Source organism: Haliotis asinina, chromosome 8 (genome assembly GCF_037392515.1).
Source record: "Haliotis asinina isolate JCU_RB_2024 chromosome 8, JCU_Hal_asi_v2, whole genome shotgun sequence".
NCBI lineage: Eukaryota > Metazoa > Mollusca > Gastropoda > Lepetellida > Haliotidae > Haliotis > Haliotis asinina.
Genome location: NC_090287.1, coordinates 42,305,450 through 42,318,472, shown reverse-complemented (window position 1 = coordinate 42,318,472; position 13,023 = coordinate 42,305,450).

Below are 13,023 nucleotides of genomic sequence, written 5' to 3'. Positions count from 1 at the left end.
CTTTGCATTTGAATGTTCTATTATGGCATAAAATGTCAGCTAACCTCTTTTATGCTAAGTCCAATTTTTTGTGCAAGTTTGCCTGACAACCGTCATTAAAAATCTCTCATTTCTCCATTGTTAATGAAAGTTGGTGGAAAGCCTGATTAATTTGCCAAATCATAATATACAGTCTGTTGTTCAGTGTCCCTGCCTGCATGGCAGACCTGTGGGCTACATATCAATGTGGTGGCCATCTTGCAATGTGACCTATTTTTTACATTTAATACTGTTATCTCAACAACTCTCCCCTGGTCTTGTTGACAAAGATGGTGGACAAACCTCCCAAATGAACGAAGTTACTGCTGTAACCATGCAGCTGAAAGCAACGCCAGTCATCTTCTGACAAGGATTTTTTATCCATTCAGTGACTACCAATTACTACACATTTAGATGTAATTCAGTACTCTATAGGTAAATTGTTATTTGTGAAAAAACATATTTCATAGAAGGTGATGACTATTCATATGAATTGTGCTTTGCCATCAAGTCCAGGGCTAGTATTGTCATATTGTTGCAAGATGTCCTTCATCTAAATGCATTGTCAGAGTACTGACTTTTCATGTGCAATATGGGTATTTTAGCATCGAGACAGTTGTGTTCCTGTTATTATTATTATTAATAATTGTTTATGAAAGCTGTAGCTACATGCATATTAAAGACTCGGACCAATATTTCATGGAAAGAGACTAAAGATGTTACAACTTTAACATCATACTCCAGGCCCATATATATGTATGTACTGTCTAGTTCTGCAAACATTTGTTGACTAATGGTTACTTAAAAGTCAGATTATTGGGCTAAACATTATTTTATGCTATTCCTTGAAATATTGATCTTCTCTTTAATGTGCATTTGGCATGCCATGAGAAATAAGTTTTTCACAGGAGTGCACTATCTTTTCCATTTCTCTATTATATATAATATATTTGTGAATACAATGGCTTTTAGGCAGGCCTTGACTGTTGATTTTTTATGTGTAAATTATGAATATTTGTAAAAATGTTTGGTATGATACACCTGATACAAGTGGCCACAGATAACCTAGGCATATCCAATCTGCATTGTGTTGTTAGGCATGTGTTCTCACAGACTGAACCTGGTCCCATGCTCTCCTCTCTCCTCTCTCTGACTCTCTCACATACACTGAGTAGGGGTATGACTATCAACAACTTGTAACAGTATTGTTTTATACTCACAGGAACTTTGCGTGCATGTTCAACATGGTCGTTGTGCAGAGGCCAACCAGATGTAGGATTGTAGTGAATCCCAGTCAGGGCATTAGTCTCGATATGGGATACTCATTGTTGTGGGGTCAATATTGCTGATATTAAGACTAAGTGTGATTTATTTCTGTATCTTGGAGCGAAGATGCTGAATACATTCATAACTTCTGAAAGAAAATGTTTTGCACCCAAACGGTAGGTTATGTACTGATGGTCAGAAGTTAAGCAAATGTGGTTTTTGTCTTCTGTGTAGAGTTAATTGTAGTATCTGCTACTATAGCATTAAACCAGGAAAAGAATAATAGAATAATTAACCAGCATAAAGAGTTAATGGAAAAAACAACATGCTGAGATCATGTCAGTTAAACAGGATCAAAGATAAGTTTTCATGTTTTCAAATTGTTTGTTCATGAATGAACTATTTTCTACTGGCCAAAATGTAGTTACAGTTGTGAGTGATAAATATGGCTTACATTGAGAAAGAAGAAAATGCAGTTCTTGAAGGGTTCTTAATCTCAGACTATCAGGATGTGATAGTCTCATTTGATGTAGACAACATTTGCTAAGTGAGGAGCTCAGTATTTCATGTTCTTGTTATAAGTGTGAATGTTTCCAGAGAAACCTTAAACCAGGTAGATGACATTTGATATTTGCTGTTTGAAACACTTTGTTCTGTTGGAGCTCAACTTCTAGTCAACTATTTCAATAATCAGAAATGAAATCGAATCCTGCAGCTATTTCTGGTGGGAATAATCCCAATTTGTGCAATATGAGATGTATTTCCAATAAAGCTAGCATACAGAGGGTACTTCTATATCATATTGGCTTGCTCAAAGAACAGTATTTAATGTTAAAACCATGAATGCACTAAAAGTTGAATGTATTTTCCTGGTTTAATCAACAAGGAGAGCCAGAGACTGAACTGTACTGTATTTCTTTGTTAAGTTCCCAGCACACTGTATAAGTGACAAGTGTATTGCTTCTGTCTTGAGTTGAGCCAGTTTCTGTTTTCATTGTCATAGAAGAAGGAATCACATGGTAGAGCTGGTGCAACAGGCTATCTTCTCCTCACCATAGCACCCATTCTTCAGTTCCATCACTCCGTCAACAGCTGGTGCAACAGGCTTTCTTCTCCCCACCAAAACACCCATTCTTCAGTTCTATCACTCCGTCAACAGCTGGTGCAACAGTCTTTCTTCTCCCTACCATAACACTCATTTTTCAGTACCATCACTCTGTCTAGAACTGATGCAGCAATCTCTCTCTCCCCTACCCCCTAGGACTGCATGCCGTCTGCTTGCTCTGCACAACGTCTGCTTGTTCTGCATGACATCTGCTTGCTGTGCACCCCCATGGCAACTTGGTGGTGGTACAACTTCCTCTCTTTGTCCCATCTCTGCAGTGGTCACACCCTTTTTTTGTGCGTGCGTGCGTGTGTGTCTGTGTGTGTGTGTTTTTTTTTCCAGGATGATGAATACCTTTACAGGAGCACAAGCACATCCTCAGCCCAACTTTCCACATCATCCTGCAGCAGTCTCTGGGGTGGTGGACCTCTCACTGTCTCTTGACAACGCTTTTTGACCACTACAACAGTCACAACCACCATTGCTCCCTGCCTGGAGATATCTCTCCCTCTCAACCACAACAGCAAACCCCACGGACATATTCTACATTGCAGTGTATTTGTAGTGATGCATCTCTCTCTCTCTCTCTTGGATTCACAACAGACCGTCTTCATGGTTCAGCTGATGGGATATCTTGTAATGAGAGCAGAAAGTATGTGGTTCAATTACCGACCATGTTAGTCAAGGATGTTGCAGAATGTTATTTGGGAGCGGCATTAGCAGGATACAGCAAGAACTGAAGTGGTCAGTCTTATGTACAAGATGTGAGCAAGAAACAATTGAAACAACATGTAAGTGAAATAATCTTGAAGCAACATTAAACTGTTATTGACCCTATTACCACAACCCTGCTTACCATACGCAGCATTCTTGCATGTCGGTGCATCTCTCCCTGTCTCTTGGTATCCTACCACCACCACAGTTGGCATACATGCTCAGTCGCCTGCACTGTGTGGTCTCGCCCTGTCTCATCTCCTTCACACACCACCACCATGAGACCAATGCCCATGAGCCACCTTTCACACATGCCATGCTGACAGCTTGTCCTCATGAACACAAGCTGCTGTACATCAGATAGATTTCATAACATTTCAGCTGTTTCTTTCAGTTGTGTTATATTGTATGCCTGTCAGGATCAGCCTAGGACATTGGAGGGAACCTTTTGCCACTTGGTCAGCAATGACTTGGTGAAACTTTTGGCACTCCCTTTCGCTTGCCAAAGAGATGAGATCGCCTTGATGGGTAGAATGTGTACTATTAGTGACTGAGATTGCTAAGGGGCAGGTACACACCAGCGTACATACAGTGGGTAGGTAATGTGCTGTGCTGGAGCACTCAGTAGGACGACATGCATCATCATCAGCCTTTCATCCTGTAAGATCTGATAACATTGTTGTACTGCCTCGCAGCAAGCCAAATGTGATAATACAATACAATAATTTTAGTCAATTTTTAAAGTAGTATAAATTGTGACTGTGCATACAATGTCTTCAATTATTTTATCTTGACATAACATTGTCCTGTTTTAACTCCACATTTATTTTGATGGTTCATTTTACTCTGTGCACAAAGGGACAATGTCAACAGTCAGCCTTCATCAACTAACCTGGCATGAAATTATGTCAGAGCCATTTTTTCTGTTGAGAAATAAAGTTGTGTGATGGGGCATGTGAGACATAAGGAAGTGCGTACGTACAGTGTTAATATTTACCTGAAGACATCTCTCCACTTCCTTGCAGCAAGCATAGCCCTCCAAAAAAAGATTGTTGCTTGTTGGAGTGTACTTTGCACAATACTACACAGTATGCCAGACCGAAAGCCTATTTGTTGTTCCTTAATAATATGTTTCTGTATAACAGTGCAGATTTTAACAGGCTTGAGCAAAAGAGCTTGCTTATTTCTGTTTCCATCAACATAAAAAATTTGGCCATGGTTTTGTTCGGAAGAATCTCTGAAATTGCATATGTGCTTTGATCTGACCTGGTTGCAGTGGGAGACAGGGTTCTCAACAGTGCACCCCAGTTTCACTCAAGTACTTGCTCAGGCGCGTGAGGCTGAACTCTCACTGGAGGAGGAGTACAGTAACTATTCATCATGTGTCCATTTGACTTTTCCTAAATGCTGACTTGATCAATTATCTAAAATAAAATTGTCTCCATGTGACTACAGATCTGAACTTGAGTATTCTGGGGTGCCTGTATAATGGGTACCACAATGCTCCCCATAAGGTTCAGTGTTGGAAGACTGGGGTGTTGAGCAGGGGGAAACCACACCAACTGTCCAAGTACTTCAAGGCCTACATAACCAAAGTGCTATTTACGGTATCCATAATGATTCAGATCTCAAATGCTTTCATTACTTGTCTGAAGATCATCTAACCAGCTGGATAAAGACATTGCCTTGATCAACACCACCAGTCTTCACTAATTTTGTTCCTTCTGCATTTGCCTCATTCTAAGTTTACTGATAGAACAGAAATGGCTTAAATTTGGCAGTTACATGGCAACATTTTTGTCGGATATTTTGATGTTGTTTGTAATACTTGTATGTCCTCATCCTGATTGGATGATGTCTGAAACTTATATTTTGTTTTAAATCTTTTTTAAAAGTTACAATATTTATCTAAAGATATAATTTAAAATGTTTATACTGAACGTTGAGCAACTTTAAAATATATACTTATAAATAAATATGAATAATATATATGTTAATGCTTGTCAATGGATACCGAGATCTAAAGCTGACATGCATGCAAGGACATTATTGTGGCTCTCAGAGGGAGTATTTCCCACTGTGTGTCCAACCCCTCAGGTGGGCGATTATGTAAGGTAGATGACTCTGCTATTCAGAGGTGAACTTACAATGAGGTGATATTTACTCATTTACTCGATCTTTATTGAAATTGGTGTCCTGCTACTGATGTGTTTCCATGTTGTTATTGTCGTATGCTATCTAGCAACAAGAGTGTGCCGTCACAGACTCTCAACTTCATAGAAAACAGTTTAGATCCACGTGTTACAGGCTAGTGACTGAAATAAATGCTTTTGAAATATACACCGTGTCTGTGTCTCCTTCTGCACCTGTAACGTCTACATTACGGTTATGTTTCTGGTATCTAGTGGAACTAATCTGATAAACTACTGGGCAAACTTTGGAACCTTAAAAATAATTTTCCCTTGCATGAATTGCTTCCAGAAAGTTGTCTAATTGTTGTGAATGTAGAATACCCTGCGGCATCATAATTGTCTATGCAGTGTATCATCCCCTACTTTTGCTAGGATCGTTCTCCAGTGTATGCTAACTTTGCGTTATGGGTACTAGTGTTCAAATCACATATTCGCCAAGCCCACGATTTGTTTTCCTCCTGAGCACCATACTTATGCTAGTGTGTGATGGCTGTTTGACTTCAGTAAAGATATGTGACGTGTTATTTCGGCATCCATTATCACTACAAAGATACTTGTACAAGAAATTATTGGCATGATGTACTTCAATTCCTGCAAGAGAAAAATGGTTGTTGCAATTGCGTGTTAAGGTATCCAGATGTTTTCGTTTCGATGAAAGAGTTTGTCAACTGAAACAGTTACCTTCTGGTGAGACAGCATCACTGTCCTGTACTGAATGAATATACTGTAACAATCCTCAGACTTCAAACTGCCTGTTGCTAACAGAGTTGTAGACCGACATATGTACCTTCAACTGAGATTATCTCTGATCTCTTCACAAGCGGTGAGCTAGTTTCTTGTCACGTGCACAACTAGCTATGGTGTTCTGGACCCAAGAGCAAAGAGTAGAATATGTATGGCCATCAAACAAAGCATTGTAGCTGTGGACATTCACTGCAAATACATAAAAGCTAACAATATTCGAGCAATTCAGAAACCTCTTTTTGAAACGTGGAGACTTGATCCTTTGAGCTTCACATGGAGGAAACAAACACGTATCAAAGCCTGGATGTACAGATTCCTGATCAACTTCAGATGATTTCAACTGAAGGGTGAACTTACGACATAAGAAACAGAAGACACAGAATCCTTACCCGTATTTATCCTAAATGCACCTTCACTATTAGGGAAGATATGGCCTTCCAGTAGCATCCTCTTAACATTAACACCACAACTTGATAAAGTGGAGATAGGAGACTGAGTGGACGGCAAGGTGACTGGTGCCACTTGGAACAAGGCTTTCCACTTGCCTGTTCACTGATGGTAACGTTACCAAAACCATGACTCCAGTAGTCTCTCCGTGCATTCTCTAAACAAGAGAAATGTTTATGCTGGGCCTTTAATCACAATGCAGGACAAGGAAAACCAAAGCTGTTATTCGTGTCTGTTCATCTGTTGAACTGCATGAGCTGGATATGGCGTACAGCCTCGACAGAAGTGCGTTCCTGAATGATTTCTACAGAATGGTAAATCTAAGAGACCTACTACAAACAGCCATATAGGACAATGAAACAAGCTGTTTTCATTCCCGTGAAAGACCTAAACGAATGTTCCATGGCAAACCGAGGAGTGATTCAACCCTGTACATTCGCCACGCTTTGGGGGATAATGAAGTCTGGTAAACTAGTTACCTTTGCTGTCCTTGGAAAAGATGACGTCAGGACTAGCTACTTCTACGTGAGCTAAAGAGCTGATATACATCTTCTCAACAGTCGGTCGGCTCATCCCCAAGATGTAATTCCGCTGATACCGAAGTACTTCCTGACGGCCAGCGCCTGAGGTTGAAGAGTTTTACGAGTAAAATATTGTAATCTTTCCTTCAAACAGACGTAGGACTGCTGAGTCTCTCTGAATCTTTATTAGTGGCAGAGTGTTATTTGTTATCTGTTATTTGACTTTGCATATACATGTAGATAGGCCTTCTGTAGACTCTCTGAATTACTTATTTTTGGTGATATTGTAGCAGTATCCACACGTCAAATGTTTTGCAGGTATTTAGTGGTTACAGACTGTGTTGACCACTCACGGTCATTAATATTTCGAAGTGTCCGACATAATCTACAGACAATAATAATGCCTCCGGCAACGCACATGTTACAGTCTGTCCCTGAGTACAGTGTGCAATGGTTAAGTATAGCTTAAAGATTGTCCAATTTTCCAAACGGCTTTTGGATATCACATATACTTTGCGCTACTTTGAAATTTGTTTGTTTTTAGCATAATTATGTTGGTCATTCATACACACGTGTAGGAATGGGTTGAAAAATGTAGGTGTTGCGATTCCTCCGGTGTGTATAGATTTGTCAGTAACACAATAAGCAAATATATCAAATCACAACATTTTGTACTATGATATAACACAATAAGCAAATATATCAAATCACAACATTTTGTACTATGTTATAAAGGATCAAACCAAGCATGCATTCGCACGCACAAAAATCGTATGTATTTTCACTGAATTCTAAAAAAGCATAAATTCAGCCCAAATCCGAAAGCCCGCGAGTACGCAAATGCTTAAATTTACATGTATACATGACAGACAAAATGCAATTATATTTACCTAAATAACACTTAGTAGAGCATGTGCAAACACGTTTGCTCAAAGCGCAGCACTCTCTTCTGTATAGTCTCAACAGAGACACTATCACAAGCGTTCGGTTCGGCTTGGCACGTTCCGCCAGAAGCATCTTTGACCTCTCAAATGTATCTTGAAGTGTATTTAAATCCATAGATTGGTATCATACCTACATAAGCATCACTTTGTAGTGTTACAGAATGCCACATGTAAAGATAACTGGTCCGTTAAAGTGAAGCACCTGTCTTTCACAATTTCCAACATAGCCTTGATCAAAAGTGTTAAGTCTCTCTTCGGCCCGACTTGGCCCGAGCTCTTAAAAGCACCTTACGCCTCACAGATGTATCTTAAATTCTATTTAAATCCATTCTTTAGTATCATATCTACCTAAATACGGCTTTAGAGAGTTTCAAAGCGTTGTATTTGAAACAAACACGTTGCTTAAAGTGAAACCTATTTTCCATACATTCTCACTAAAGGCACAGTAACACAAGCTTTCGGTCCGGCTTGGCCCAGGCTCTCAAAAGCAGCTTGAACCTAACCTAAGTATCTTCAATTGTAATTAAATTGTACCTAAATTGTACCTAAATATCGCCTTTTAATGTTACAAAATGCAACATGTAAAGATAACCGGTCCCTTAAAGTGAAGCCTTTTTCGCTCTCCATTCTCAACATAGCCTCGCCCAAAAGTGCTAAGTGTTAAGTATCTATATATCCAAAGAATAGTATTATATCTACCTAACTAGTTATTTATAGAGTCTCAAAACATAGTACATTTGAAACAAACACGTTGCTGAGAAAGAAGCCCAGAGTTCGGTCTGGCATTGCGCAGGCTACTGAAATTGATACACCTGCTAATTACACCTGTATCCTGCTTGCTTAATTTGCCCTTGTCTCTTTGCAATCAGATAGGTGTTGTGATTCAATCAACATAATGTTGCCCTTAATGACCTGTCAGGGCCGCCAGTGTTATTGATTACTCCACCGTTCTTTTTAACGTTTTTTCTCAGTTTTCATGGAAACGTTTTTGACTTACTCTCAAAAGTGAGAGGTGTGTTTCGCTTCCCGGGCAGAATGCAAAAACCTCTTAATATCTGTTGGTAAAACTTGGCAGATATGTGTTGCACACCCCAAAGTGGTGCCTTTTGCTATGTACAGGTTTTTGTGATTTATTATTTTCTCGGTTTCCATGGAAACGTTTCAGACCTAGTCTCAAAATGGAGGGATGGGCTTCGTTTCCGGAGCAGAACTCAAAAACCATTCAACATTTTTCTGCAAAACTTGGTAGATATATCAATCTGAACCTACAGTGGTGCCTTTTGCTATGTACAGGATCTTGCGATTTATTATTTTCTCGGTTTCCATTGAAACGTTTTGGACCTAGTCTGAAAAGTGAGAGGTGTGTTTCATTTCCAGAGCAGACCTCAGAAACTTCTTAATATCTGTCAGTAAAACTTGGCAGGTATGTGTGGCAAACCCCAAAGTGGTGCCTTTTGGTTTTTAAAGGTTTTTGTGACGTATTATTTTCTTGGTTTCCATGGAAACGTTTCAAAATGGAGGGATGGGCTTCGTTCCCGAAAACCATTTCATATCTTTCAACAGATCTTGGCAGATATATGAGACAGATCTTGAAATTGTGACTTTGCTGATCACAGATATACGGTATTTATAATTTTCATGAATGCCATGGAAACAATTCAAACTTAGTCTAAAAAAGACAATGAGTAACTGTGAGATGATTTGTCCTTTCAAACATGTGGGGGCCGGGGGATATGTCATCTTCTGATGACTCTTGTTAAAGATGGACATGCAACACAGTTAGACCTAGGTGCAGCTCCACCAGCAAGGAAACGAGTGTACAAGGACATTGATAACCGGCTCTCCAGGCTCAAGGATCAGCTTTCCCAGAGTGTCAAGACTCCACTCCAGTTCTTGGATGCTGCTGGCAAACTGATACAGATGGGCTAAAGTCTGCTGCTGTGTGATAAATGGACTGAATTATGAATTGTAACTGAATGTGTGTAAAATCATTATCAATTATTATTATAAAGGATTGGTCAAATGTATTTGAGTCCTTGTTCTATTTCCTTTGTTCTGGATCGGTTCATAGTAAGACAACTCCATTTTCAGGAGGGGGGTTAATTACTTCTTTAATGAGTGTACTCAGTTTTGACATTGTTGTTATAAAGTGTCTGGCTAATGGGATGTCTTGCTAACGAGAGGACACCTATGCAATGACTGACTAAATTAGAAATGCTAAATTGAGATGAGACGTTTGTTTCATGATATCGATATATGTATAATAAAACATATAATGAACATAATAATTATCAGAAGATATTATACCCATTTACATGAAATACTTGAAAGAATTGTTTTTCTAGTGGTTCAGAATATAGGATGTTTTCCGTACATTTTCCATACCATAGATATCAATGATTAATAGTACCGATATAGACAGTCGACTGGAGTTATTCATGGCATGATTTAAACATATCAGTAACGTAATAAATATCAGAAGATGTTAGCTAATACGAGACATCTTACGGAATTGGCTGTGACATGTTATGGTTGCATAATTTGAACGTGCGACAGTATGAAAACCCGCTCACGACAGTGTCACTGGGTTGTCCAGCTCAGGATCGGGAGAACCTTGTTTTCACCGTATGAGTTTTGCCACGCAAAGGCTACTTGGAGGTGCTTTTCTATAAACTTCAAGCCTTTCAGATAATCCTGTTTTCCTGAACACACATGCAGATAATAGAAGCATCAAAGAACAGAACAGAAATTTTATTCTCAAATATCACACATCGTGACAAAGAGACCATACAGCAATCTGATATACATGTACATTAAAAACATTGAGCAAAGTCCAGTTTTGATGAATATGGCATTTTTAGAGTTAAGTGGTGAATAGTCACATTTCATTAGATACACAGATCGTAGGATGTTTATTGAAATATTGAGAAAGAAACTGATGTCTGAGGGCATTGAGTGCTGGGCAGTATAATAGAAGGTGAAGTTCATCGCATACGGATGATGTACAGAGCTGGCTGGTTCTATTACATCGTTCGATGCCGTACCAAAGTCCTGTTGCAATGGGAAACCTGTGGTTTGAAACTCTTATTTTAGTTAAACAGTGTCTGCAGCAATAAGGTAACTGTCACAAATAAGGTTCTAAAAATAAGGAATGCTTATACATTACGTAGTAATAACCGTTCGATGAGTCGACAGCAGAGCCCTACCATACCTGCTTAAACTGATCAATTAGTGTGAACCGTACATTATTCTTAAGCCAAACAATTTTAGGTACAGACTGGCTGAGCCAAATATAATACAGTCCCGTATCGTGGATGATACGCTTGACACTTGATAACAATGGAACATTAAAATAAGCATTTGAAGAATATAGATTTTACATGACATTCGAAAAATGGTATTTAATTTGTTTTTAAGACATAACATTTTGGCCCAGTTTGATATAATTCTAACTTTCACGGATATACTGATGGGGTATCTACCTAATTCAACGTATATCATAAAATCTGGAGTTGTTTCACATTCAAAATATACTGACAAAGTTTAAGATGGACACGTTCGATGATGACAACATTTTCAAACCACCACACTTCGGCGCCATAGAGAAGAATTGGTTCAACAATATTATCAAACAATTTCAAATGGCAGTCTATCGGAATATCAAGTTGACGAATGCGTTTGAAGATAACAAACATTGCCTTGTTAGCTTGTACTCAAAGGCGTTTGATTGCTCTAACGAACCGACCATTACCAGTGAGAGGTACACCAAGATAGAGAGATTCATTTGAGATGTCAGTAGTTGTACTTTTAACGTAAAAGTGTATTTCAATATCCTTCTGAAAATATAACAACCTTCGTTTTTTTTCTAAATTCACACTAAGTTATAGAGAGCAGTGGAAGAAGTATGTTTTCATTAACCCCCCAGTGTCTCCCCTAACCTTCTCCAAATGCATACCTATAAACCGATTGTTTAATAGGCATTCCACAAGCTGGTTTCAGTTGTTTCTGAGAGGCCGAGGTATGTCGTGCCGAACAGAGACTTGACACTTTTGATAGAGGCTATGTTGAGGATGGAGTGAGAAAGGGGCTTCTCTTTAAAGGACCAGTTTTCTTTACATGTTGCATTTGATAACATGATAAAGTAATATTTAGGTGGATGTGATACCAATCTAAGGATATAAATACATTTCTACATAGATGAGTTAGGTTTAAGCGGCTTTTGAGAGCTTTGACCAAGTCTGACCGAAATCTTGTGATACTGTGCCTTTACTGAGAATGTCTAGAAAATAGGGTTGACTTTAAGCAACGTGCTTGCTTCAAATACTACGTTTTGTGACTGAGTAAGAGGTATTTACGTATATAGAATAGTCATCTGTAAATGTAAACGCAAAACAGTATACGCGTGTTAGGTTTTTAGCCCGGGTCAAGTTGCTTTTGAGAGCTCGGGCCAAGCCGGACCAAACAATTGTGGTAGAGATGGCGTCTTCCCAAAGTAAGGGTGGGGGGTGGGGTTGGGGGCACTTGCTAGTAGTACAGACAGGTAATCAACAAGCGTCTGTTGTGAAGATGGGGTCATCTCAAAAGCCGTTATCTGGTTACCACTTGAGATGTGCAATGGGAGTCAGTGTTGCCACTTTCAGAAAACGCTGTTGTCCGAATCAACATCTGATTTCATGATACCCCAAATGAGTTCTATTGGGTTTAAATAGCAATGATAGGGTGGCAATCGAAAAAGTGGCAATTTTCTGGCACAGGACTCTGAAGAGGAGCTAGCGAACCATTGTGTCCCTGTGGTATGGGAAGCATTTACCCATGTTTCGTCCAAATATACAGGCTCGTAACCCTCTGTACGTTTCTTTCGATTTGTGCGTAAGTACTGGTTTCTTAGTCGAACAATATCAGACCTCTCGCACAGTGCACATCTATTTTCTGAGCCTACGTTTTTGTAACGAAAACCAAATTTGTGAAGCAACTTCCATAAATGATATTTTGAAATGACCAAAAGAATGATTTGTTTCCATATACTTTTTCAGAATACGCAGAGAGACAAAAGTATTTTGTTTATATAGAGA